This window comes from Dermacentor albipictus, chromosome 4, assembly GCF_038994185.2.
Source record: "Dermacentor albipictus isolate Rhodes 1998 colony chromosome 4, USDA_Dalb.pri_finalv2, whole genome shotgun sequence".
Taxonomy (NCBI): domain Eukaryota; kingdom Metazoa; phylum Arthropoda; class Arachnida; order Ixodida; family Ixodidae; genus Dermacentor; species Dermacentor albipictus.
The window spans coordinates 106,499,678-106,527,066 of record NC_091824.1 but is presented as its reverse complement, the minus strand read 5'-3'; the positions used below and the strand labels follow the sequence as shown (position 1 = coordinate 106,527,066).

General features: G+C 45.3%; 1 protein-coding gene across 2 annotated transcripts in view; it reads left to right on the top strand.

Moving 5' to 3' along the window:
- The window catches only part of LOC135920938 (uncharacterized), an 842,780-nt gene that overhangs the window by 124,737 nt on the left and 690,654 nt on the right, over positions 1-27,389 (top strand). The window contains exon 1 of one of the 2 annotated variants that reach the window (XR_010570360.2): positions 19,828-20,241. The exons of the other annotated variant lie outside the window; for it this stretch is intronic. The gene's annotated coding sequence lies outside the window, so the exon portion shown is untranslated. Of the gene's footprint in view, positions 1-19,827; positions 20,242-27,389 lie in introns of those variants that run through there. 2 annotated transcript variants of the gene reach the window in all.

Genomic DNA, 27,389 nt, shown 5'->3' with positions numbered 1-27,389 from the left:
GGGCGGCATCCCAGGCACCCCGCTCCATCACCGATTTCATTTGAAGAGCCCAGCTTAACCGGGACATTCGCGGCTCCGGCCAATTAGGAGTTCCGAAGCTCCTTGCATGACCAGCTGACACTTGAAAATTGTAGGTTTTTGTAGCAGTTTGCAGAATGTTTGATCTATATCCATGCAGTCCATGGACGGTATTATCATCTTCAGAGTCATCATGTTTCCTTAGCAGAAGAATGTCGCCAGAAATCAAAACAATTTGGTTCCACTCATGATCAAATCGCACGTCCGCGACGGGCTATAGCCGCTGTGGCGTCGCTATACCGTCATTTTCGATATTTCATTATCATGTCATGTAGGGTGGCTATCACCAAAGTATCGAGGCTGGCTGAGCCTTGAAAAAAGCAATTTATTTATGTGCATTCAGGGCTCTCACCTTTCAAATAGCAACCTTGCACAGAAACACCGCGCTACCAGTCTGCATGCGTCCGTGTGTGCCTGCGTCCCGGACGCCCATATTTTAATTGAGAAATATAAATCTAACTAGGTAAATGACTAAGGCCACTGCGAGGGATTTGCAAACGAAAGAATGAAAGGAAAAGAGCATAAATGCATAAAAACAACGACCGCGTTTCCTATACTTAAGATCACTAAATACTTGCAGCTTTCGAGAATACTCGCACTAGTATGCGACAGGGAGAGTATAGCCAAAGATGCCTGATTTACATATACATTCGGTAGTACCTATACCGAGCCCTCTTCGATGGTGCGTGAGGGAGGATGACTCTCAATATGCTTCCTTTTAGAAGAACGAGCACGCTTAGCAGAATTACTTAGAATATTTAACGCAGGGCTTTCGTCGTCGCGGAAAGCTGGCGAAATGATGTACATGAAAGAGGCTGGCCCCTGCGCACGCGTATACAATGACGTGGCTTCTCTTTCAAAAAGCCAGGAATGGTGTCACGTGTTCATCTAGCCTGCAGAAATGTTCTTTGCATCCCATTCCGCGGTCTATTCTGATGATTCTTGCGAGTGTTGATTTTGCCTTTCATAAGCGGCTCGTTAAAACTCTCGTTATGGAGAACTTTCGTTCAGCGAAAGCCACGCGCATCTCCTTGCTGCGACCGTCACCGATACCCGTATGTAGAGCACGGGACTAAGGCTTGACAAGCGAACAGTTTTCTTTCTACGTCGCGAGCAGCTCCCACGTCGCTTGGAATACGAGGTCACGTCAAGTCCCACGAGTCGTGTGGTTCGTGTTCTAAGCAAACTTTAGAAGCTACAAACGCTACTTAAGATGTTTCGTGGTAGCAGAAAGCACGTGCTGTTTCTGCGAGAAGCCGATTCAAATATTCCGAGAATAAGAAATGCAGAGAAAAACGTGCAATGAAATGACAGTCCATTCGCCACCATTCTCCATCGTTGGCCAACTATAATAGAAACGTTTTTTCTCCTGCCTCAGTAGGTCGCGTTGGCACTCGTTGACAAACATCCCTGTCGCGCCACTAGCTGCTGCAATCCCCCGGGGAATCAATGGCAATGACAGCTGGCTCATTTCTGTACAAGCTCTTCGTCATGCAATGACTCTAAAAGGGTGTCGTTCAGGCTTAAAAAACCCAGCACCGCGTAGGACAAAAATGATTGAAATAAACTATGGCTTCCTTCATGTACGGAGTATGCCGGGACCATCGTACTGCTCAGCAAAGGCGGGAACCCAAAACTAGGCGGAACGTAAGCACCACAAGCTTACAGGTGTTGCCATTTTATATAAGTTCTGGCTTTTCTACAAGCGTCCTTATTTGGCTTTAATATGCTTAGTTACGTATCATGCGGTAACTGCATAAGCAATTAGGAAAGCCTCTTTTCCAAGGTAACGATCGAGACGGCTCATTAGCATCTTTACAGCGCGCCACTAATAAGGACGCCTCGCACGCAAATTAATAAGCAATTCATTGAAAAGGAGTACGCTTCCTTCTGTATGCAAAAATTTCCCATGAGCGTACTGCTCTGAACGCTGTATGTTATTGCAAGCCATATTTCTTTCTTTCTTTCTTTCTTTCTTTCTTTCTTTCTTTCTTTCTTTCTTTCTTTCTTTCTTTCTTTCTTTCTTTCTTTCTTTCTTTCTTTCTTTCTTTCTTTCTTTCTTTCTTTCTTTCTTTCTTTCTTTCTTTCTTTCTTTCTTTCTTTCGTTCTTTCGTCTCAGTTACCTCATTAAACAGACCACCGTGAATTAATTTTGATTGCAGCCATGCCAAGTCATGTTCTCGGCCATCAGTCTGTGTGCATACATTCGGTTAATAATTTAATCGTATTGAACGATAATTAAAGCTTAGATCCCACACTGGAGGTAATGCATACATCAATGCGCCCTCCCAGAGATACCACCTGCAGAGGAAACGCTGAACGATCCAGGAGATTGATTGAGCTTCGGGGTAGGTTCTGCCATATTTTATAAACACTGTGGTATCGGCAAAATAATACCGGTGTCACACGGCCAATTTCGATCGCGATTGAACCCTATTGGGATCGAAATCGTCGACCGCGATTGGCTCCTTTTCGTAGCTTGCGCAAAGAAGCCAATCGCGACCGAGAAATTCGATCCCGATCGGATTCGGTCGCGATTGCAAGTGCACTGCGTGACACTCGTATACCTTTCCAGAAAATATCGTCGGAAGGACTGGTGCAAGATTTTGTGGGCGTTTTGAAAGCGTCAGACATTTCGCTAAAAAAATTTGGTCCATTAAACAACTTGGTCCATACCGAAATGCGCGTTTAAGTGGCGCAGAAGATATACCTGCATCTCGTTAACAAGCGCTCTCGGGCAAGGCGAGTTCTTTTAAGACGTTACACAGCTATTTTCATACCGCATAGTAAACACGACGATGTCGTGAGGCTTAATCCCCTAATAGCGGTGTACCGCGCCGTGGGAGCACTTATCCGGATTCATGTTAGCAGTCATGAGCACGCTTGCTTGATGTGTTACACAAGCGTTGAATCCCTGCTACAGCCCAATAATTACCCAAGCTTCAAGTGCTTTGAGTACAAAGTACACTGGACGGCTATGGAACGCTTTGAGCTAGAAATGCGCCAAAACGGCAGCTTTCGTAACAGTTTTGTTGTAAAACATAGATACACCACTGAACCGAAAGTAATACGTTGCACAGGTTGCTCCAAGAAGCTTTCGCGGCGAGTGCGATTTGGAGTCCCGAGTTGACGCACTGGTAAGTCCCCAACTGCTAGAGTGCATAGTTGCTTGAAAAACAAAGAGAGAGTTCAGAGATGGCATTTAGAAAGCTCTTACGGTCGCCCACCAGTAATGATAGCGATCACAGTGTGAAAGAGATCGGTAACGCGGTGATGGCCAATCCCAGACGGGACTTGCGCAACATATGTTTGGGAATACGGCCCAATTATGGGGGTTAGCCACCCGTATAGCAGTTGGATCTCATGGCTAGTAGTAATAGTAAATTTCGAATTTCAAGTGGTGATCGTTAGGTTCAGGACCGCAGAACGAGGAGTGGAACAAAAAATGACAGGCGCGACACTATATAAGAGATTGCACTGTGCAATCTCTGTGTTTCACGTCTTAGTAGATTAGAAGACAGCTGTGTGGATTAGAACGCGAATGCAAGTGTTGGACGTTCCAGTTAGCCTTAAGACACCGAAATAGAGTTGGAACAGGGGCTCCGGAAACGAGAGTAAAATGGGTGCACGCGCCTTCATAAATTTCATAACAGAGTGGCAGTGATCCCCCCTCACATCCCTTCCACCCCCCCCCCCCCAACCGCACACACATAGAGACATTCGCCCTGTAGTGGAACAAAAATTGGATGGTGATGAAGATGACTAAGCTTCTGTTCTCGTTCAGAACCTAGCGCAGGCGTTTAAAGTGGAAAGCTGTAATTGGAGTTCGTACTGCGTTACTTATTGATCAGAGGCGTTGTCCTGCATTTAAAGAAAATCAGTTCTCATGATTATAATAAACATTTTTTCCGCTAATCACAACCTCGGTAAGTTGTCTCAAGATTGGAGGTGCCACCTGATAAACTACTCATGGCCTTGATCGTGTAACAACAACAACAACAAAAAAATTAATGTGATTGTTTTGTGAAAAACAAGTCAGAAATGAAGCAATAATCATAAAGTAACACTATTTATAAATTTGTTTTACAAAGATCATGTGTGCAGGCTTTGCTTTGAGAACACTTTCCCTTCGACTAATTTCTTATGAAGGCCTGCTACATCCATCAGGCTGCGTTATTTACCAAATTCACTTGGTGTGTGCTTGAATCAGCAGCTGCGCAAAGTGTTACCACTAACATTTCAAGTATTAAAGCGATGGAGAACTCCAACCAAAATTTACTTAAAAGCCCCTACGTATCGGAGCCCGTCCGGCTCCTTCCTGAGGGGTGACATGGCGTGAGCCGTAACAGTGCTTATGTGCGTGTTCGGCGCTTTGACATGCGCGCACACACTTTTCGTAGACCTTGAGAGTAAACGTCTGTAAGGTCTACTTAAAAAAAGAAACTGGTTGAGGTTTTCCTTCGATTTCATTCAGTTGTCCCTAACCAGGTAGGTATCTGCCGAATGTTTACCGTTAACATCGGAAATACTTAGTTAAAATTCGTAATCACAATGCGGATAATAAAGGAAACAGAGCAGTAATTAAAAAGGTTTTGAAGTACGATATTTAACATGTAATCGGGAGTTCGACGGCAGTCCTTCTGGTCGTGATGAAACATGACAAAGATATACACCGACCAAATAAAACTTTTTAAGAACAAGACGCTTCTCCTTCCATACGGAAGCCTCGTTCACAGTACGCACTGCTTAAACAAACGTCTTTATGTGTTAAGATATGAAACGTTGAAAAAACAACTCTAAGTTGATGTTCAATATACTTCGGTTCCATCTGTTTATGTTCAGAAAAAATAGTCCAACATACATTCTCTAACACTTGCAATGGGCACACTGGTCGCTACTTACTGACAAGAAGCAGTACGTTTACTCAGCAATGCAGATACGTACAGCATTTTTTAAGCATTTATAGGCGGAGGCTGAGAGCAGTACATCTTGCCAAGTCGTCAGAATAAGGTTACTAGTTCGCTCACTTAGCTTTATAGACGTTGACTTACTGTATGCAAGTTGTGATTATTACGAGCCAGTGTAGATACTATATTTAACCGTGATCAATACCAAGTTAACTATCTTCACCGCCCTCTGCAGCATACTTGCTTGCTAAAGCAAGCAAGCACAGACGAAAAATATATTTTTTTTTATTAAAATAACAGCATTCGAAGGTATCGCCCTTCTGTGCGCGGAGAGTTATACCGCAATGAAAAAACAGCAGGCAAAAGAGGATAGAGGGAGGATTTCTGGGAAGCGAGGAACCGATCGCCAACTTTAGGCAGCCCGTACCTGTGCAACTTGTTAAAGAACAGTCACGTGGGTGGTTTATCCGGAGAGGATGGAGCGGGATCATAATGGCATTGTTTCCAGTGAACGTAAGTTCCATCTCCATGCGGGCAGCAAGAGCGACCTCGGCTATATATACGTGCTTGTGAAAATGCTCAACTAGTAATCTTTTGCGCGTTTCGAGGACCTTTCGGGATTTCAACCTCTACCAACTGCACTGGGGTTTCACTTGACCGTGCCTACACTGACGGGAGTTGTGACATCACCGTAATGTGGTGGATTCCTCGTTTAGCAAGGAGCTCTTCTCTCCTTTCTAATTAACTGGATCTTCCACGAAGGTCAGCAATGTAAGAAAAGTTTGCACCCTTTGACGCTAATGTTATGCCCAAACATTAATAATCATCTGACTTGCGCGATTTTGCACTGGCGCAAGCTGCACCCTTAAGTGTGTTTGCTTGTGTCCGTAACTTATTCCTTTAGACCGATATGAAAGGGTGATATTTTGGATTCGCACACTTTCCTAAAATGTGTGTTTTGCCGAAATGCACACCACGTTTTACTTCTACAGCGATATATTTTATTCTACCATTACCCTATTCTTTCGAACGTCCACCGATGTAATCTAGAAGTGCTTTCCGAGACGTATATAAAAAAAGTAAAAAAAAAGCCGCCCAGCCTGGATTCGCACTGAGGACCTACAATCTGCCAGTTTGAAGTGTTCCTTCTCGACCACTCCGATTTCTATCCTTTTTATTGTGTGCGTTCGCTCTCCATACAGTCATGTTTCAAATATTAGGAGCTATTCACGCATGCCAGCCAATCATTGGCCGATTGAGAAGTTTTAATACTATATTAAGCATTAAAGTGGCTCCATTTGGTTGAGCAATTCGGGTAAAGGGTTTTGATGTCTACATACTCCAAGAAATCTTGTCATAAGTTGTCGGAAATGTAGACGACATAATCTAACATGAATATTCCCATTAAACGCTACCAAGCGCTCCTTACAAATGCTATACAGAGCAATGAGCATGAAAGCAACAAATTATACGTCATCCTCACAAGGTACTGGAAGAAATCTTATACCAGGTGCATGCAGCGGCAAGTTCTTTTTAATAGTTCTCTGTAATACGTCCTAACAAAAGTCGCCCTTCCTGCGGTCTAGGAAGACGTGTTCAATGGTCTACCGATTGCGGCATGCATATCAGATAACGCCCCAAGGCGCATACAGCCTCCTGTCCTGCATCCATGTTTTGACCGCCAGTGTATCTTAGTGCAATTGAAAGAAAGAAAGTTCAGGAGCAGGATGAAACAAATATTTTTCATTTTTCATTCCGCGTAAGACATTTTTTCTCTGACCACTCCAGCCAAACAGCTACCAGGAATAATAGAGCACCTTGACATTATAGTAGCACTTCTAACTCTTCTGATAGGCTGACGCGACCTTCTTAAAAAAATTTAGCTGAAGCTAGCAGTAAGATGGGAAAGCAGGAAGGAGATAAGAGGACAGACTAATTGACTTTCCATTTTACGACTGGGACACTTCTCTTTCAGAATGCATTTTGCGGTAGAAGATTTCTCCGCATGTAGCTGCGAATGTTTATAATGACCGATACTGTATGGAACAGCGGGATACTTACAGGGCCTAATGTTTCGCCGGGCCCGCTGCTACAACAGAAAGAAAATGTCCTTGAAGAAATATGATTGGCTTACATGCTATGATTCCCTGACGATTGGCAGCTCTATAAAACAACTTCCAGCTGGAACAACTAAAACGAAGGCACTGGTAGAAAGAGAAAGGCAGGGTAGGAAATAAAAGTAAAACAATTGACTAGCCATCATGGTCCTGTCAAAGGGGATGTACAGCGAAGCTGTTGAAAACCACCACTATACAACAGCTGAGAGGGGATATGCAATGCTTTATTGCTCATTTATTCCTCCGGCGCATAATTCAGCCACAGGAGAATGTGGATTCATTATGAAAAAAAGGGGTGAGGCGTGCTGACAGGACACAAGAGAAGAGAAGTGGACAACACGAACGCCGAATGTGGACGTGCGGATTTCCGCTGTGCTGGAATTCCATGGAAATTCGACCAGTACCCCGCCGCTGGTCGTATTACGATTTCTTTTCCGTTCGCCAATCCTCGTGCTCACGCTGCTCTTCGGGAGTCATAAGTATGCGTTGCGTACCCATAGCGGTGTTGCAACAACAATGAAGTCAGCTGCTGGCTGGGTCTCCTTTATATGAAAGGCTAGTGACGTCACCCCCCACGTCGCAAGCTGTAGTCGCAGCGGCAGCTTCTGCATCAGTATTATTTACCGGAAAACGTATGCTGGGAGCGCTACGTGCTTCGCATTGTTAACAAGAGAGCCTTATCATCAATTACGTGATATGGTCTCGTGTTTTATTCTTGTTCTTTGTTGACCCGAATGCTGTGCTGTACGCTGTGCGCGTGATGCCAAATAATATATGCACGTATCCCGTTAATCGCTGAAAGCTTTTATTGCCATGAGGACGACACCGCGAAAGATGCCGACCAACTAGAGGCGAACAGCTTCGCTGTAAACGCTCCGTCTTTCCACTTTACTACCGAGGACGCCATGTACATGAAGTAGCAAGTATACAGTCTAGTGTGACTTGAAGTTTATCGCACCAGCATCGACCGTCCTAGCGGCCCGTTTTGGAAGAGTGAAAATCAAGATTTCGCATTATTCTCTTCCTAGTTGGCTGTTCCATGCTACAACAATCACACCCGCAAAGAACTCGCCACCCTTTCTTTCTGTATATAATACCGAAGAATACCTAAAGCGCCATACAATCACTGCCTGTTGCGTGAAAAAAAAAAGACAAGAAAGAAAGCACCTTCCTTTGACGAGAGTGACCGCAGCTTAAGGAACAGCAAAAAGAGTGAGAGAACCTAGCCTGATACCTCTCTCTCCTCGAAAAAGGATTCTGGTCCGTAGCGCTGTACTTATTCTTGGTCGACGCTCATGACATAACCATCAAATTGTGCTAGACTGTACAGCCTTAGTCCTGCCACATGGCGTGCTAGAAGAATGACTTGGCGCAAATGGCTGGGAAATAGACACTTATGACTGGTTGCATGCTTGAAATTTTGAAGCGCCTCAGCGCCCTTAAATTCTGCAGAGTGTACGTTTTGCTCACGGATGCACCCCTTTTTCGAAAATTTCTGGGAAATAAAGGGTGTAATAAAGGTATTTCGACATCTGATCCACCCTCGAGGTTGTAAATTTCCTGAGTGTGTTGCTGTCTTTTAAGCTACGCGCCCGGCACTTCCAGGTTGCGCATGGAACGCGCCTTATCAAGGTGACATATAGTATTATAGGCAGGAAAATAGCGAGCGCAGAGTTTTCAAGAAAGAAAACGCAAGCAAGACAGATCACTATTATTGTTCGGTGACACAACACGCCCCTAAGTGTACAAAAATCTTTCAGAGGGAAGTATACCAGCAGACAACTAATATACTTCGATGACATGTATCTTGCTCACTATCACACTATGTTAATACTTATTTCTGTGTTGCTCACTGCTGTATCGACTGTATTGGGGAACTGTGACCTCGTCAGGCTTTACCGCCTTTCATATTTGAAAGAAAATAAACCTCAACCTCAACCTCAATTTCAACTTCAATTGCAAGAGTGTATATGGATGCATGATTCACAATGAACCCTGACAATGCGCCGCTGATGTCTCTTAAGCACAGAACTCCTTTGCGGTGCTTTTTTCTATCGTACTGTCTTCCTTCGACAGAGTTCAAACGTATTCTTTACGCGCAAGAAGTTTATATCTCTCTTACAAATACTCTCATGTGCTAGCGCAGCAGCGATAACGTAGCTTGGACAGCGACGCGGCGAACATTGTTGTAAGGCTAGAACTTCCTTACTGATACTGCTGCCGCGAGATACAAGACGAGAGTCCGCACCATTCGCATATCGCTCGCTCGGTCGCTCATGGTACTTCTCGCGTGTTTCTCGCGCGCGGTTAATCTTCTTGCCTTTTCCATTCCTTTCTCTCTCTCTCTCTCTCTCTCTCTTATCAAGCTTGCTTGGTGGTCAGATATGCAGTCCTGCCAAAGGAATGCGTCTTTGTGCGACGGGAATACGCTATCCGAGGGAAGTCCACTCTGCCTTAAGTAAATGTCCATACGGTACATTCGGTCTGCTTTCATTTGGGATCTGTCCGTCGGCAGACTGGACAGATAAGCAATGGACTACCGAGAAGAGTACAGGGTCATCCATTTACTGCCATCGTGCGTACGCGGCGGGCCCACAATGTTATTTGGGCGACCTATGTGCGCCGACTGCGTGCACTATCTACATCGCATAATGCGGCAGTCTTTTTGTGCCAGACGTATCCCACCATGGCTTTCGCGAATGGGATATTCCTGTGGGGTGACAGGAGGGCGTCAAGTGCCACAACTCGATTAGACGAGGCCCAATGCACATCCCCGAAAAAAAAAATCGGAGAAATCGTGCCCCATCGACATTTCAGCCAACTTCAACATTCTCGTATTACTTTCGAGAACTACTTAATGACTAATTGAGGAGAAAACAATCAAAGTTAGAAATGAAGACGCACACAGCGATACCTATCGTTTTCAGCTGCCAGCCGACAGTACCGGAGCGTATGATCAAAGTGTGACGCTATTGTTCGCGCCCCTACTTAGTGGCATTGTAAAAAATGGCACCAGCTTGCTCGCACACATAGCGCAGGAAGGAAAACACGCACAAAAATTGGAGGACGCTTAAGCTTCGCCTTCAAGAGTGGGACGCGACAGCGTTCCCGTCGACCCGCCAAGGGGTATAAGAGAATGCGCTACGGCACAGCGATCACTTACGATGCGCCCCGCATCGGACTTAGCGCCCACCTATCGCGCGGTGAGCGTCGAGCAACGCAGCGTTCGGCGCGGCAACGAAACGTGCGCCTGAGCGAACGGAACGAACCAAAGAACTCGGTGTCTCGGAGGGGAAACGATCTACGCCAGCTAAACGTCGTGATCGGCACGGGCAGAGAGATAGATAGTGATCTAAACCGGGAGCACGGCGAAGCGTCGTCAGGGGAGAGGGAGCCCCGCGACGCGCCTGGCAGCGGTCCCAATGCGCGCGCGGCGCGCCTCCTGTCGGGGCAGCGCCGTACATTGAGAGGAGGGGGTCTTCTGTGTTTGCCGCAAGATGGCTCTGCGTGTGCGGAAAGCGCAGAAGAAATGCAGAGGAAACGCACTTCGCAACTCGTGTAATTGTGACTTCTGTACGTTACATGTTCATAATTACCGATATACACCGCAGTATAACTTTCCACGGCTCGTTTCGAAGGCAACACCGCAATCACTAGAGGCGCGTTTGCACCGCTTGGAAGCATCGAACTCGTGGCTGAGTGGTAGCGTCTCCGTCTCACACTCCGGAGACCCGGGTTCGATTCCCACCGGGCCAATCTTGGAAGTTGCTTTTTATTTATGAAGCGCCTGCCGTGATTTATCGCTCACGGTCAACGCCGCCGACGCCGACACCCGACGCCGACGACACCGGCTTTTCTGCGACACGAGCTCCTTAACGCTATCGCGTTAAAAGCCGGCACTTATTTGTCACCCTTTCGCGTACGCGAAACTATCGCAGGAGAATGTAAGCCTTAGCATGGAGCTGTCTATGAACTGGCTTTCACCGGAGGAGGAACTTCAATCTAGTTTGGAAATATGGGACTGGTTGGTGCCTTTGTACTTGAGATTCCGATCCGTGGAGTTTGTCTGGTATTTCTGTTGCACCACGTTACCTCGCAAGAACTGACAAACATAAAAAAAAAGAAGTACTGTAGTTTGCGAAGGAGGATTTCTTCTCATTAACTGACTTGCATAAGTTTGCTTTACAGGAAAATAAAAGTTAGCAGCCACGTGAAGACACGGGCAGAAAAAAAGAAATACCAGGCGTCGCGCTTCTCGCGTTAATTGGGAATGTCTCCACGAACGAGCAGAGCCGGATTTAGCCTTGCTCCGTTTTCTCATCGGTATAAGTCAACTTCTTTTTTTTTCCTGTTAAGGAAGGTAAGCTTAGAAAACCCATCTTTGCCCTGCTGGCCGTGGAATGACAATTAAATGAGTTCGATCCTCAGCCGTGGAAGGCTGCAAGTAAGGGTGACAGAACGCGAAGAATTTCAGTGGAATCTTGAAAGGATTATTCGTGACTTTACAATTGCAGAAAATAAATTTGTGCTCGTGAAGCCGTGAAAGAGTTGTAGTTTTACGGTGGTTTTGATATTGATCGCGCCGCGATTCTGCTAATAAGATCTCGTGCTCATTACAGACACCTCAGAAGCGAGAACTAAACAGGAATGAATATCGTGGATCGTAGTTCAAGATATATAGCTTACCTAAACGTTATAAAAGTATATTTACTAGGCATTGAAAATATTACAAACCTGGTATAAACATTTGACAAAGCACTGACTACATGCCAGTGCGTCTTTAATGAAACTTTCAAGTGCATGCAGTAATTGCGAAAGAGCACATAAAATTAACAACTTTCTTAATTGTCCACTTGCACGCCCAGTAAAAGAGTAATATTTAAAAAAAGTAGAGTCTTTCTATATAGGCGAGTGAAAATATCGTGTCAAAAGTCTGCGCATATATAGCTGAATCTCTCTGCGAAAGGATTTAGACATGAATAATTGTTTTACAATATTTTAATTGTTCTATAAAACGCATTATAGAGAGCGCTGTATATTAAGCTTCGGTGCAATAAGTGTTGTTTGAGAAAGTCCGAAGAGTTCGTTAATCTCTTGCCAATCCACGGCGAACAAAATTATTTAAATTCTTGCATTTTACATTCCAAAAATGCGATCTGATTAGGATGCACACTGTAGTGGTGGGTATCTAGGTTAATTTTCACCACCTTGCGGTTCTGTAACGTGCACAACCTGCACAGTACACGAGCGTTGTTTCCTTCCGCTGCCATTGGAAAGCGGTCACCGTGGCCCGTACCGAACCGTCGACCTCGAGGTCACCAGAGCAACGTCTAGCTACTGGAATACTGCGGTGGGTATGAATACGCATTGGCGCCGTGGAATATTTACAGGCGTTTGCCACGATAGTCACATATGCTTCCCGTTCGCCTTTTCTACGCAGTGTCAAGGAATGAACCACCGCGGTGTCTTAGCGGCTATGGTGTTGCGTTGCCAAGCACGAGGTCGCGGGATAAAATCCCGGCGGCATTTCGCTGGAGGCGAAATGCGAAAATGTGCGTGTCCCGTGCATCGGGGGCACGTTAAAAATTCCCTGGTGGTCAAAATTATTCCGGAGTCCCCCAGTCTGGCCTGTGTCATAAAGAAATCGTAGTTTTTGCACGTAAAACCCCACAATTTAATTTAATTCAGGGTCAAGGAGTACAGGAAGCTAATATGAATGTAATATGAATGTGTAATGGGTAGGACAGATAACCGGTGGATCATTAGAGTTACAGAATAGGTGCAAAGGGAAGAAAATCGTAGTCACGAACGGCAGATAATTTAGGCGGAGCGACGAAAATAGGAAACTGACAAGCATGACATGGGCGCTGCGGGCGCAAATTGGAGATAACTGGAGATTAGTACTTCATCCTGCAGTGGACATAAGTAGGCACAGGATGATGATGAAGATGACGACGCAATGCCGTGGCATCACGTATGTGCACATGCGTGTGCTGGGTGTACTGGGAAACTGGGGGTTAAGGGGATCAAGTAGTTCCTTTATCTCGATCATTTCTTCTTCTACTTCTTCTTTTCCTTCTTCTTCTTCTTCTTCTTCTTCTCCTACTTCTTCTTCTTCTTCTTCTTAGTATTACTATTATTGAAACAGTCTTTGACGTTCAAAAATTTGTAGATGCGTTTATCGAGCTCAAGCAAGGGTGCAAAAACCATTTTGGTGCTTAAGCGAAATCGCACTTATCATTGGGTGAATGATCGAATATTGAAAGCTATTCAAGAGAAAGACGAACTTTGGAAACGATGTCCAAAGCACCTATAATAGACGAAGCTTTCAAAAGTATTTACCGAAATGCACGAAACAAAGTTACAGCCATGATGCACTGTTCCAAGAGAAGCTATTTTAGCGTTTTCTTTTTCAGGCAATAAACCAGCAATCTTAGGGTCTTAGCCATCTGAATGACCTTAGGGGAACAAAGTCTAGTTCCTGCTTAGATCCGACATTAAAAGGCTTCGGTGCTCCGTCGCAAGCGGTGGCTAGTTGTTTCAATTAATCATTTTCTTCAGTGGCAACGGATATGGGAACGCATCTTAATCTGCTGAGCCATATCGCAGCTAGCAGTTGAACGTCAGATTCGGCGCTTCTGTACACGATGGCAGACGGCGATTTGTTTTGATTGCTGTGTCGTTCGCTAAAGAGCCGTGCTCAAATTTTAGATGCCATATCAACTGGAAGCTACAAGACGGAATATCAGTGTACTAGCTGGACCGATTCTTCTTACTTTGAACAGTATTCTATCTACACAGGTGCGTCGTACCCGATGAAATGAAGAGATCACATGTTAGTTTTTATGAGTGAGTGAATAAACTTTTAGTGGGTACAGCAAAGCGCGCTAAAACGCGCCCCTGGCTAAGGTCACGTGTTATATCAATCAATATTTAAGTGCGGTGATGCGTAAAAACAGAAAACTACCGCCCTGTATCCGTACTTTCCTTCTTAGCACAACTTCTGGAAAGGCATGATCTTCGCAATGAGTAGCTTTGTTTTTAAGCACAATACTTAAATCACCTTCCCAGTACTACTTTATTCTAGGCAGCGGTACATAGAAACGTTTTGAAACTTTGTCAGATTTTTAGAGGAAACATATGAACGAAAATAAGTAGTCTGTGGACTCCTTTTGCATATATCAAGACATTTCACTTAGTTAACAATCCTATTCTATGCACCAAAGTTTGCAACGATTCCTTTCGGGGACATATTCTATCTTTTTTTTAATAGTTATCTTTTGAGTCGGTCTCAAATTGTTTGTTTGAACGACGGGCACAGCACACTGCGATACCTCACAGCAGGAGTGCCACTGGCTTCAGCGCTGTCACAGCTTTTAAGTTATGCGTGTGTGACTTGGGACAGGTAATTGGCAAAAACGCTGCTTTTCAATATACGGATGACACGTTGCTTATTTCGAGACACATGAAATATGAAAAGGCTGTTGCTCTGTTACAAAGCGACGCAGTACCTGTCGTTTTCAGTGCTATTTATCGTTTCCAGTTTGGTGAAAAGCCGTTTTGCGTGTGTTTGTGCGCTGCGCGACCATGTAGAGCCAACAGCAACGCCGCGCGGTGGAGAGGAGGCAAGGAATAGATACGTCACGCGTTGGAGGAGAGTAACTGCCTGCAGCCGATGACGCGCTGGCGCATTGCACGGTGAAGCCAATTAGGGCGTGCGCCACGACAGCTGCAACCAATAGAAAGCCGCGCTCGGCTGCAGCTGCAGCCGGTGGGGAGATGCGCCGCGCGCGGTTCTCCTCGTCTGACAGCGGAGTAGAACGCCCGATCGAAACATCGACGAAAATTGGTTGACAGAACCGTAAGATCTAACAAAATCTAGGGGATTTTGGTCACCCCAGAGTTAATGTGTGCGCGAAGTTACAAGCGTATACGGTACTTAAGGTAGTTAGGGAACGCTACCAAATCTGATATTTATCCACTTCTGAATAATATACCCCGAAAGTTCCAAGAAGTGGGACTATATATATATGAAGAGTGGGCACAAACAAAAATGGCCGGTCAGGGTAGGAGACGTGACTTGATGGATGGTCTTCTTCAATAGCAGTCTTATAACGAGAAATGTCGTTCGACAAAAGAAATGCGACGATCAAGCGATGTTATTCCATTCTCGGGTGGTGTGTACATAAAAAAAAAAGCAGTAGAAAGTTGGTATGTATATGACATGTTATGATATGTTGATATAAGTAATTCAACCACGCGTCGTTTCAGAGCAATATTAATAATATTTGGAGTTTTACGTGCCAAAACCACTTTCTGATTATGAGGCACGCCGTAGTGGAGGACTCCGGAAATTTCGACCACCTGGGGTTCTTTAACGTGCACCTAAATCTAAGCACACGGGTGTTTTCGCATTTCGCCCCCATCGAAATGCGGCCGCCGTGGCCGGGATTCGATCCCGCGACCTCGTGCTCAGCAGCCCAACACCATAGCCACTGAGCAACCACGGCGGGTATTTCAGAGCAATATTAAAGTTGGTGGCATAACGCTTGTCTTTGGAAAAAAAAACAGGATGCTTTGGAGGTACCATTGGAAATAATCAAACATGTGCTGATGAGGGTTTATTCTACTGAAACGCTTTTGGATTGCCAGGTATCGGCATATCGAAAAAATTTGTCAGTAAGATGCAAGTTAAGGGAGACATACCGGATAAATTTCAAAATTGTTCTAGTATGTTGGAGGAATCGTAGAAAATTTACGAAATGCCAGTGAAGATTTTATCGCGAAATCCCCGAGACGTAAACCACGAACTGCCCACTGTTTAATTCTTCATGTTATCGGAGTTCCCTCTTCTCTTTCGTTCACTGTCTCGGTCTCTGTTCGTCAATAATCCTAATAAACAGTATACTTTTGATGCCTTTTCGGGCAGCGTTTGAATTGTCACCCGCAGGCAAAGAAGCAAAATAAATCTGAAAGAAAAAGTTTACACGTATACCAGTGACTCTGCACGCTTTGAATCAGCGCACCTTTTGTTGTTCAGAAGGGCCAACGTGTGAGACCGTTAATCATGAGCGGTTTCCTGTTGAACGCCTACGGCAACGGCGCAACATCTGCAGCCCGATGTCTGTGACGACGATCCGTTGCAATGGTCTTCATTTGCATTTTACGCAACGTGTAATCTCAGGAAATGTTTATGCACCGCACGGGTCACCTTTTTAATATCATGCAAAGTGTATGTCCATGTGCTACAACTATTCGAAAGCTATGCCGAAATTCTGGGGCGTTGGCGAAGGAATGAGCGCAGACACAGCGGCCCATACGCAGTGGTCCGAGAAGGAGGTGGGGGTAGGCCAAATAAGAATCTTCAAGAAAACTGTTGATTATCATAAGCTAGTTCATTAAAAGGTTTGTGTGCTTCAGAAATACACATGACGGGGCATTATACGTATGTATATATAGGTACAAAGAAATTCTTCAGGCTACCTTTCAAACTTAAATAATGTGAGCGTTTCTACGCGGTAAACAGAACAAGCATGTAATTTCAACAGGTTTGACCGGTGGGACGATCTTCGTATGCCTTCATATGCCTTCATATGATCTTCATATTTTTTTCTTGTAAGCCCTGATGAAGATCGGTCCACTGGTTGAAATTAACACTTGTTCTGTTTACCTTGTAGCATCGCTGAAGTCCTATATATATATTGTGTGTGTGTCTCGGACAAATTACTGGCAGGCAGCGACACCATGGTGAGCTAGGGCCAAGGAAACCTTCGCTTAAGAGACACTGATTATTTCACGTGTGCCACCTTCAAACGAACGTTTCTCGGAGCCAAAACTACCAATTTCTGCTTGCACTTTGACTTTTTTTCGTATATTTAGGGAGTCTACGTGCTAAAATTACTATGTTATTCCATAAGTGAAGTCCTACGCGGACCAGTAATGGTTGTTTTTGTTACTGTACGCTTTCCATCCCAATGGAATTCAAGTCAGGCAGCTCATTGATTTCGAGACGCGCGACACGAAGTACGCCCAAAAACGTGACTGAAATACAGAGGGAAAAGCCTTTCGTAGATATCAGGCTGCTGTGAATTCCACTGTACATTATTTGTTCCTGTCGTGCAGTATCACATTACTCCTGCCAGATATTGAATTTTTGAATGATTCCATGGAGGCGTTCTTTTGTCGCCAAATGTATCAGATTCAGATCAGATAAGGAATCCCCCTCGAGGCATGCCACTATGTTGCCTTTCTTGGGTGAACGGCCCATAAATTTAGGACATGTTGGTTGATGTCGTAATTTGTCTGGTGACAAATTGTTGCCTTTTCTTCAGTCCAATCGTGCGCTACATGCATAGCGGTGCGTCGCAGGGTTGTAACGTTCAGCTGCAGAGCACGGACTCGCGCGCTTGGTTCGCTGCTTTGCGGGACGCATTCAGACAGTGTATCGTACTTAGGCTTAGGCGCACGTTATATAGCTACAAAGTCCGCACCGGCAAGCCTGTGAACTTTAGAATTCGTAAAGATCCCGTGAACCTATCGAAGGGGGTAGGCAGCGAGGATAGCATACATTTAAGTTTGCTCTTAGCATGTACTGGTGGCAGCCGCACGTTCAGTCAGAGAGGAAAATGGACTTTCAAGCGGTTACCGGATTCTGGAATCTCACATCAGCATGTGCGTCGATTTTGTACTCAGCAAATTTGAGATCTTATGCCGACGCAGCTGAGGTGAAGCAATAGAATACCATGGACAGCCATTTTACGAATCAGATATGGGACTTCGCGTAGTGCATGCCTTCCTTCACGTGGTGGATCTAAAAGCCTGTTATATATAAAGAAATGCCGTATGCGCCGCGCCAGCCACCACAGAATATCCCAACCCGATGTTGTTGAGCGTGAATGTTGCCGTAGTTTTTATGGCCCCTTACGAAGTTTTTATTCGTCTATGCTTCACGGTGCCGTCTGTCCTTTCCTTACCTCCTGTAATAAAAAAAAGTAAAGCCAGTTCCACGCAGTGAAAGCTGTCAAAACAGCGAAGCTGGTGGTCGTTTTCTCAAGCTTGAACTTGTGTTTAGCGAAATTTCCGTGAAAGTATTTTGTCTCGTTGTCGTCGTTTCGCTAGATACGAGCTTCGGTTCCGCATTGCGCACTCTCTTCATTGGCGTGACGTTGTGATTCAACCACAGTCTATTACACACCTTGCAGCTGTGGCTGGCCTCACGGTCGAGGCATTCTCTTGAACCATTCATCGGCACCCGCCGTGGGAGGAATCTCTCAGCTCGGCCTCCTACTCTCGAACTTGGGGGTTAGCTTGCCTCTGCTGGCATTTGGCTTGGGTTGCCTATTCTTGAAGATGGGGGTCGGCTTGCCTCCACCAGCGCTTGGTTTGCGACTCCCCTTCTCGATCCTCAGCGGTAGTGGCTTCCCTCCGCTGGCGCTTGGCTTGCGCTTCTCGCTCCCGAAGACGGGGATTTGCGCGAGGCGTCGCGTTTTGATGGTGCACGAGATTAGAGCGAAGGAAAAATTTGCAGGACGCTTAAGCTTCGCATTGAAGAGTGGAACGCAATAGATGTCAAAGATACCTGACTGCTTGTCGCGCTTCGCGGCAACCGCAGCTTTCCTGTAGTTGCGCGGAGGCGAGCGCGGTAGTGTCGTTGCGAGGACCCGAGCAGGCCGCGCCGCTCAGAAATGCGGCTCGTGTTTCAGTTTCTACGTAACGGAATTATGCTTTCGGGTGTATTCAATAAGAACTCCGAAGTTATCATGTCTGTAGGCCATGTTTGGGTCGTAATTCACGATTTTTTTGACGTATTTCACTTTGAGGAGTTCAGTTAGTACAGTAACGCATCTGCGCCACGTGGAGGGCCTGCGTGATTGTAGTTCGGAACGATGTTTTGTCAGGTGACGTCCGACGCCGCCTGAAATTTTGCAGCATTTTTACAGCGGGGCTGTTTATTAGGTTATGTGGTTACAGGTTAGTGAGTGAGGACTCGGACAGTAATTTGAAAACGTGCCGTGTGCTTAAACGTGGCCAGTCAGAATCCCTTTTCTGTGGAATGCAACATGAGGTTGACGATGAAAGAAAGCAGGCAGACGCGAAGAATAAGCTGCAAATAGTTCACTGGATTAACGTGCGCCCTGTCAACCATGATATGCTCTGTCGGCGGCGATGGACGACATTCTCTGTCGGCTGCCGTTGAATCTACTGACGGCGTTTGTGTTTGACCACATTTACCGAGAAGAGCAGTTGTGAGCTAGAAAATGGGTTGAGTGTTTCCCTTCGTCGGTCCGTCCTTCCACCCGCTTGTTCTAAAAAAATGTCGACCGATTGTCATTAAATTTTGCATCCAGGTGCGGTAAAATTAACTACCGTATATACAGCTACATGCAAAACTTTCTAACCCCTGCCTCACTTCTGCCACCTACTGCAATTAAGTCATTTAAACTAGAAAATGGGCTGAGAGTGACTGTCTCCGGCTGAGCAGAATTAATTTTTACGTTGCACAGAATCATGCGCAGTTCGAAGGAAATAGGTTGGGCACGGCGAGATTGACGCTGCAGATAAGCGCAAAGCTTCGCGTCACAACTCGTTATCAGTAAAGTCTGCTGGCCCGGGAAAAATAAAGACGCTTGCATCTTAACGCAGGACAGATAGCCTCAGGCGGCCCTTTGGCATAGACTGAAGAAGGCCGGAAAGGTATAGAAGCCGAAAATAAATTACCCTGGAGCGGGTGCGCACTCTTCGAAAACGCCAGGCAGAAGATGGTATAAAAGCTCGAAAGGAATTGGCCCAATAAATGAAAAACAGCCCCGAGCAAACAACGTGCAGAACAAGGCATCGCTGGCAGCAGCACAGATCCAAGGTTGACCTCAGTGGACGCTTACTTCAAGCGGGTGATCCACAAACAACTTTGGAACCACCTGCCGTGTGTGCCGTGCTTGTGGTTTCAAAACAGTGTCTGGGGTCATCGCCTGCAGCAAGTGTGAAAATTTACTCGTGCAACTGTTTCACAATGAGCGCTTAAGCGCTTTCCGTGTGTGTGCCTAATAACGGGCGCCATTGCGGAGAACGAGACACCCGAGTTATCCCGGACCTTTTACGTGTGCCCTCCGAGGCAAGAGCAGCTGCTGCAAGTCAACGTGGTAAGATATAGGTAGATTGCACCTCGAGTGCCCCCACCCCTTGTGTATCACTCACGCCCTCGCGGAGGCTAATGGACAGTAGCGTTGGTCAGTGCGTGAGTGTATACTCCGACAACGCTATAGACGATGATGTGAGCCCTCCTGTGCAGCTTAAGAGAGGGGGCGCAAAGTCTGGTTACCGGAAGGGCGCGGTGCAAGAGTGAGCCATGTAAGCGTCTCTGAACAAATCTACGCTATACCACTTGTACCATATCAAGGTGTCCAGAATCTGAGATGGGCAGCAGCGGGCACGTACTTAGGAAAAGGTTTTCGCCAATATCAAGCCTGAGGCCATGTGTGGTCTTTGTGATGGCACGTAGCTACAGAACATTGGGGGACCGGCTCCGACACTGTGCTCTCAAATTTATGTAGGATGCTCCGAGCTTATTACGAAGCTAGAAGTCATTCATACCTGCTCCCTGTAGTTCAGGAAATCAGTGTCACTGTAGTATGCCAGTTGTTTTCTTTTTTTTTCTTTGCATGCGTTATCCAATCTCCCAGACACATTTGTGGTGACATGCCATAAATGCCATAAATACCAGAACATGCCATAAATACCAGTGCGCGCTTCAACAGTCAGATATGAAACTGTGAATTACAGCGCACAACGTCCCAAGAACCGAAAACGACGAAGATGGCGCCTGTCTACGTCGTTTCCTGTCCTTGTATAGGTGTGCGCTGTAATTCATAGTAACACGGAACGCCAACAAGCCCAGTCTGTTGCAAATATGTGAAGAGCCGGTCTTTAAGAAAAGGCCGGGGCATTCGAACTGCGCAAGTCACATAGTATTGGGAGATCAGCTTCCGCGTCAGCAGAAGTGATACCGGTGTCAACAGAAGTGACAGCAGAAGTGATATATCAAAGAAAGGCGCGTGGGCGCACTCATTACGTGACAGAACATGGGCGTGTTCTCGAAACGTCGCGGAAAATTTCGACCACGCAAGTTGCTGGTGGCACCTGCCGCCTTTTAACTGCAATAAAAGAAACGACAGAACGATACGGAGACGAACGTATGTACCAAAATACATTTATTCGGAAACCGTGTTGAGTTCAGTGGGTGTGGCGTTTGTGGTGGGGATGTGCTTGGATGATTTGGTTTCCCAGCTCAACCTTTCTGTTTCAGAGATGAGGGTGAAGTACACAGTGAACACTAACTTGCCACACCAGTAAAATTCTTTTCAATTGCTGTCATTGTTCTTTAGAGAAGGGACTAAGAACGCCACATGTGAAGCGATGTGTTGTTTCTTGCATTAATATAAGGGGATGGGGTGGTGGAGTGATAAAACCCCACACTTGCAATGTTCGGGCGAAAGTCATTGCCACGTACATTGCACAGAGTGGCTAGAAAATACAGATAACGTGTCTCACTTCATTTGGAACAAAATTTCAGCTACATGCACTCAGTTGAACAGACAAAAGACAAATCAAACAAGAACCACACCGTGTGCCGCTTATATGTACTCCTCCTGTGCGATGGTTGGCACACTTTACGAAATCGCGAATTATTTAAGAAAATATCAAACGCACCAAAGTGAAGGTGGGTTAATAAGAAACGCGAACGCCAGATAATACTGTCTGAGAGAAGTGCTGCTCTTTCTCACTGACGGTTCTGAAAGGTTAAGCTCTAGTCTGATTAGGCCGTTGGATTAGATACTGTTCATGTGCGAAGCTTTCGAAACTTGCTCGTAGAGGGCACGGCAATAGTCTCGGACCGCGCGCCCGAGTGTTCGCATTTCTTTTCCCTCAATAGAGTTGAGTATTCAAAACATGAATAAAAATCTATAATGTCGCTGATTTCAGTCAACAATTGAATAGTACACTTCTTCGGAGTACACCTGTCCTGTTGTTTAGTCACTGAAAAGTGCTATGAAAAGTTTCAGTGAAGTTGTCCCTTTTCCGATCGATAACACATGCAGAACCGCCTTTCTCAGAAGAACACTTTCGGTGAGTTGCTCGAGCACAAACGAGAGACAGAGAAAAAAATACTGACATAGTACACACCGACAAAACAGCGATGTACAACATGTGCTTCTTGGACAGTGTCACGTACTTTTCATTTGCTTCGAACGCATAGGGGCACAATGAAAGGAGTTGTCGAGCTCTTGCCAGGAGGAGAAAAATGGTGGCTTTCCCGTGGGCAGAAAATGATTCAGCCTCACTACTGAAGGGCCAATGATCCCGTGCAGAGAAAAAGGAATTTGTTCAGGTAACTCACTGTCTGACGTTTTTTTTTTTTGCCATCAACAACTCCTAAAACATCTATCACCAACGACAGACCGTCTAGGGCCGATGAATTTATCTACACTGCGCTATTTATAAAACAGTCTTCTATATAAAATCTCTGCCTCTCCAAAACGTCTGCTCCGGTAAGTAGTTTTTTTTTCTCCTTCTTCTGCAACTACAACAGCTGGCAACGACAACAGCTCCACAGAAAAATACTCTGACATATAGCGCTACGTACAACATATGCATATACGACTTTCTGCATATAATTTACACAAGTCTCTCAAACAAGTTTTTTTTTGTTGCTTTCACATTTTGCTAGCTACCGGTGCGCGCAGCGCAGAACACCGAGAACACTAGCGAAAAAAAAAAGTTCGGTAGCTTGACGTTTTTCTTTTCGCAGCTGTAGCCGCCGAACTTCTGTGGCTGACAGGTCCTTTCACGCATGCCAGGGCTGCTGCTGATCCTCGTCAGGCAGGCGCGGTGCGCTATTGCTGAAAATTCGACGCGTTACTTTGCGTAGGTCTGTGTGTTTGGTGCTCGTAACATCGGCCAAAGAAAGCAAGGCGGGAGATGTAACCTTACGTAGCACTTTAGACATCTAAAAAAAAGCAGCTGTTTTTCACTAAGTATGCCACTTTCGTGATTTTTATGCCACATAGCCACAAGAACATGAATACGCGCAGTAAAAACCCAAGGTTTGCCACGGAAATTCGGAGGAACTTTGCTATTCTTGTCTAAGTAATTTGTGATATTTTAACTGATAGCGACTACTCACTAACACAAAGCACATTTATGCTGGCATGTATAACAAGTGCATTGAATCAATCTTTTAATGTTTGTGGTTGCATCAGTTTGAGTGTTAGTAGACGACTTTCACTCTGACAAAAGAATCGGTACGGTTTAATCCACTGCAGCTGATCCTAAACTGTATTATCTGATGCTTGTGTTTCGCAAGTTCTAGCCTGAGGTGCTCCTATCACTGCTGCCTTATTGGTGAGATGAAGACAATAGCGACAGCATCATTGGTGACGCTTGGAAATACTATTTCTGTAGGGATTGCGTGCAGTAACCTTACTCAAGTTCGTGACTTTCTTTTGCATTTATTAGCCAGCTAAAATGCTTTCATGAAAATTTGTGCTTGAACAAATGACTACGCTCCCTTGCATCACTACTATTGTTCAGAAAATGTTTTTGTGCTTTTCTGTTCATTTTCTAGGCATGCTTTTCAACACCTGGGCAAAACAATTCGGAAAAACACACAGCCACGCCAAAGTTCCTATGGAGGTTGCAATTTGTCTGATCTTAATATAAAAAAATCATAATGCCAAAAATTGCCTGCTTCTGTCGCACCAAGCTAAAAAGGACAGTGCTGAGTGCTGTCGGCAATGGTCAAGTGCGGTGGCCAAGGGATGCTATAAATGCACTTGAGCTATGCGGATAGACGTAGCAGGCACAAGAAAAATACGCAGTGTGTTTCTATATCGTGTTCATGGTCTAGGGCTACACCGATCATTGCGCAGGCTGCCAATATTTCCTGACATCTTGCTTTACATTTGAGACTGAGATACATGCATTACATTTAAAGATAAAAAAGATAAATAGTGTTGACTTTTCGCACACACTGTACATATAGCCCTTCTTCCACTGTTTCTTGATTTTTCAATGTCTCATTTTGTGCGCCCTACTGTAAAAACGAGCACGAATTATTGCATATGCGAAACTTACAGACCTACGTTCATTTACAAGTGATGCACGTAGTTATACGCATCATGCACCACTGCACCGCGCCTGTATTTGGCGTTGTTACATAACTGTTGAAGTCTTAACCTTTCGCCGATGGCGTCGTTTAAAAAAAAAGAGAAATAAATTTACGACAAGATCACGTTTCTGTTACTTTCAGTGTTCCGCGCTGCGGCACTTATTTGCGGGAGGGAAATGTACGGTTGCGTGCATCATAACATGTGTATATTTCTTTTTTTTTTCTCTTGAGCTTGTGGCAGTAGTGTAGAAAAAAGAAATCAAAACCACACATTTGCTCTGTTTCTCCGACCTTGATAGGCACGTGTAACATACGACATGAAATTGCAGTGCTCGGTGGATGTCCACACATCGGCCTTGGTAAAGTATGTGCAAGATTTTCGGTTATCTCGAGGACATCACAGTCATTTATGCAGCACTGATAAGCATCACGACAGGCTGCTGCAGCATCGTCTCTTGCTCCAGATTATGCGGCTTATCGGAGTAGGATACCTATGCCAACCGTGTATCACTTCTTTACGACACAATGCGTCAGTGAAAGAAGAATTTGCATCAGTGTGTTCGAGTCCCACAGCGTGTGCTTCAAATGGTGCCAGCAGGAAGTTTGCCAATTCACTGCAGCGCATGTAAATCTAAGGTAGCAGCCAAAAATATGATACGAGTTCTATAGGAGAAGCACTTTTAAGGCAAGATGCGATTTCTCACTGATTTTATGCGATAGGCGCCTCCTGAAAGTAAGCGTGATGCATACTCGGCTTACGCAGATCTAGTGGGCGCGTAAGAATGAGAATGGAACAGAGGGGCTCGAATTTTGTTAGCTACAGCGACGTGAAGCCAACGGACGGTGAAGTAAGGGTTATGCATAAAGGAACTGAATTTTTGACCTTTTTTTAAAAACGAGATGCAGAAATAACCAGGCAAACAAATGTGGGCGACAAGACAACTTCTAGCGGGTGGGAGCCTAACTCACGCCTTTCGGATTATGCGTGCGATGCGTTACCATCGAGCCACCGCGTCGGGCATGCTGCCATCCACTTCATCGGGTATTAGTGCATGCGTACTAGATCTAGCTTTGGGAGTGTTAGCCGTCGCCACTCACGGCCACACGCTTCAAACATTAGTGCTTGAAAACCGCGCTAACGGACCCACGACACGAGGGCGCGGGTTCAATTGTTTGCAGTGGCGGCCGGAAATCCGACGGTCACGGAGCGCAAGAACACTCAAGCGCCATGATTTCGGGGTGCCATTAAAGAACACCGGGCGGTCTAGGTTTATCCGGAACCCTGCACTACGGATTTGCTCAAAGCACACTTGCATGTTAGGAAACGTAAGAACGTAATTCAAATGTTAGTGCTTGCCAACGCTGCTAAAGTGAAGTTAAGTGCCAAGCTTTCGTGTTCAGCTGGAAAAGAGGTATCGGGAACAGAAATATGCCATCATGTAATGCCATAAATCCACTGAGCCTCGGAACCTGTGTCTTGCCTGCGCCATTTGGTGGTTGAAAAATTCACAACTCGGCAGTACGCTGCATGCTTGTTTTCTGCGGCACAAAACCTGAACCATGCTTGCTTCCGCGAGCTCTCTCCATGCTTTTCTTCATGCAATGCACCGATTTCTCTATGCGTGATTTATGAAGTTAGCCTGTTGTCCTTGCTGTGAAAAAAAAAAAATCAACTCTTGAAGGCTTTTGATCGGTGGTCTGCAATTATACCACCTGTTTGCTAGTATATCTCGCTGGCCACGTGAATTGCTGCCATCTATTTGGTCATATACCCCTCAAGCATGATAACTATTTAAAGTGGGACACCTAATGCCTGAACCTGCGGCCACTATCCGTCCTCGACCATCTTTGATACTTTTGGAGACAAGAGGTAGAGCGTGATAAATTTTTTCAAAGGTTGCATCAAACTCTCAGGCTTAGGCACCAGACCTGCATCTGTGAGATGCGGTGATAAAAGACGTCACGTACCTCTATAAAATAATTTCCAAAGTCATGTCTCGTCGCCATATTAGATAGTGCTTCCTTCGGTTCGTGTTAAGAAGATGGCGTGCAGCTTCAGGCCTTTCTGCATTAGAAAATGCTTTGTTCAGTGCAAGCAAATGACGCTTGTGTTACTTAATCACTGCTCCGATTATGTTCAGAGTCTTGCCACCACCAAAAGATGCTAGGGATCCTTACCGTTAAATTGCACACGGTTGCCTTGAGTGTACTCCTCCGAATTCTATGTTTTCTTGCTAAGCGAATTTTTGCCAGCTATCGCTACAGAACTACCCGTTCAACTTTTCATTTGACCTCTAAAAAGTAACCGCGAATTTTATTCTAGTAGGAGAGCTCTTCTGTTCAGATTAGGCGCGTAAGCCCATTTGCATTTTAGAAGTCAGCAAACTGGCGTCAAAGGCATCTTAATAAGATACCCAATTATGGAATGCAGCGGAGAAAAAGGCGATGAAGACGCTTCAACGCCAAACACGATATGCTACGGCGCATGCGCTTGTTTTTGTGAACTAGCGAGTAACAAGCTGACATTGTATGACCTGCCCGAATACAGTGATGACTCGGCGTGTGTGTGTACATCCACCAAGGCACGAATGATCCGTGTGAGGCACGTTCGGTGGAGCAAACAACACTAATGTGTCCACTTCTTCACTATTTCCATTCTTTCCGCTAAGACAACTTTTGTTCGTTCTTTCTTTTTCCTTTTTTTTATCGAACCGGCATGCAGGAACGAACAGTTATACAATGAATAGGGTAACATTTAGTGCCTAGAAACATGTGCACGAAACACAGCAGCCCTGAGGCATTCACTAGTTTGACACAGTGTCTACAAGTGTGTGCGGAAGAACTTGCATACGACACAACACTGCAATTATCGTATGAGGCCACACTTGTGCTTGTGTTTAAGGGTACTCTTTCCCATTTCGCTTTGGCGCTGGTCTAAGCGAATGCCATTGGCGAAACATGCGCGGTCGTCGTCGCCAGATACAAAATACGTGGCCCTGTGCTCTAGAAGTATAAATCTCGTAATACCTTAACATTTTCTTAGGGGCAAGTAACCGACTAAAGGAGCTTTCCTGAAGCTTCGCGCGTCCTGTAATATAAAAGTAAGGAGAATGGCAATAGACT